Source organism: Sinocyclocheilus rhinocerous, unplaced genomic scaffold, assembly GCF_001515625.1.
Source record: "Sinocyclocheilus rhinocerous isolate Xijiao unplaced genomic scaffold, SAMN03320098_v1.1 scaffold1605, whole genome shotgun sequence".
NCBI classification, from domain to species: Eukaryota; Metazoa; Chordata; class Actinopteri; order Cypriniformes; family Cyprinidae; genus Sinocyclocheilus; species Sinocyclocheilus rhinocerous.
Genome location: NW_015627373.1, coordinates 832,896 through 833,853, shown reverse-complemented (window position 1 = coordinate 833,853; position 958 = coordinate 832,896).

Here is a 958-nt window from a genome sequence, read left to right as displayed (position 1 = left end):
CACTCCTCCTTTATCCTTCCGGAGCTCCTCCGTGAGACTCGAGACCGGTGAGTGGTGCAGGTGTCCCTCATTATCAATTACTCCACCGGCCTCGCTCCGTTCCCACGGCTCTCGGCCCCGCCCCCACTCGTCACAGTGGACTTCAATGGTGGCCAATGGGTTGAAGGTCAAAATTGCAGTTTCAATGCAGCTTCAAAGGGCTCTACACGATCCCAGTCGAGGAATAAATTATTTTAAAAATAATTTTAAAAAAAAGAAAAATGTATATACTTTTTAAATCACAAATGTTCATCTTGCCCTAGCTCTGCGATGCGCATGCGTGACTTCACGCATTGTGCAATCATGTTGGAAAGGTCATGCGTGGTTAGTTCTTCATCTGTGTACTTCGGTTCAAAAAGGTAGGGTAGGGCGAAAAACTCCATCTCATTTTCTCCTCCAACGTATTTTTTTGTAAAGGCTGTTTAACTTTCTTTGCACATTCGATTTGAAAACACCGAGTCAGTATTTCCGCCTAAGTCGCGCGTTACCTTTCCAACGTGATTACGTAATGCATGAAGTTGAGCTAGTGCAAGACAAGCATTTGTGGTTAAAAGTATATACATTTTTATTGTTTTAAAGGGGTGGTTCATTGCGATTTCACTTTTTTAACTTTAGTTAGTGTCTAATGTTGCTGTTTGAGCATAAACAATATCTGCAAAGTTACAAAGCTGAAAGTTCAATGCAAACGGAGATATCGTCTTTTAAAATTCTGGCAGTTTAATGCCTACAAAAACGGCTGGTAGGGACTACAACGAGCTACTTCCCGGGTTCGTGACATCACAAACCCAGATAAACCCCGCCCTCAGGAAAAGGCAGCAAAGGGCAGGAAAAGGCCATGCTGCGCTGCTTTAGAGAAGAGGAAGAGAAAACTAGTCCAGGTTACGTATGTAACCATGGTTCCCCGAAGGGAACGAGACAC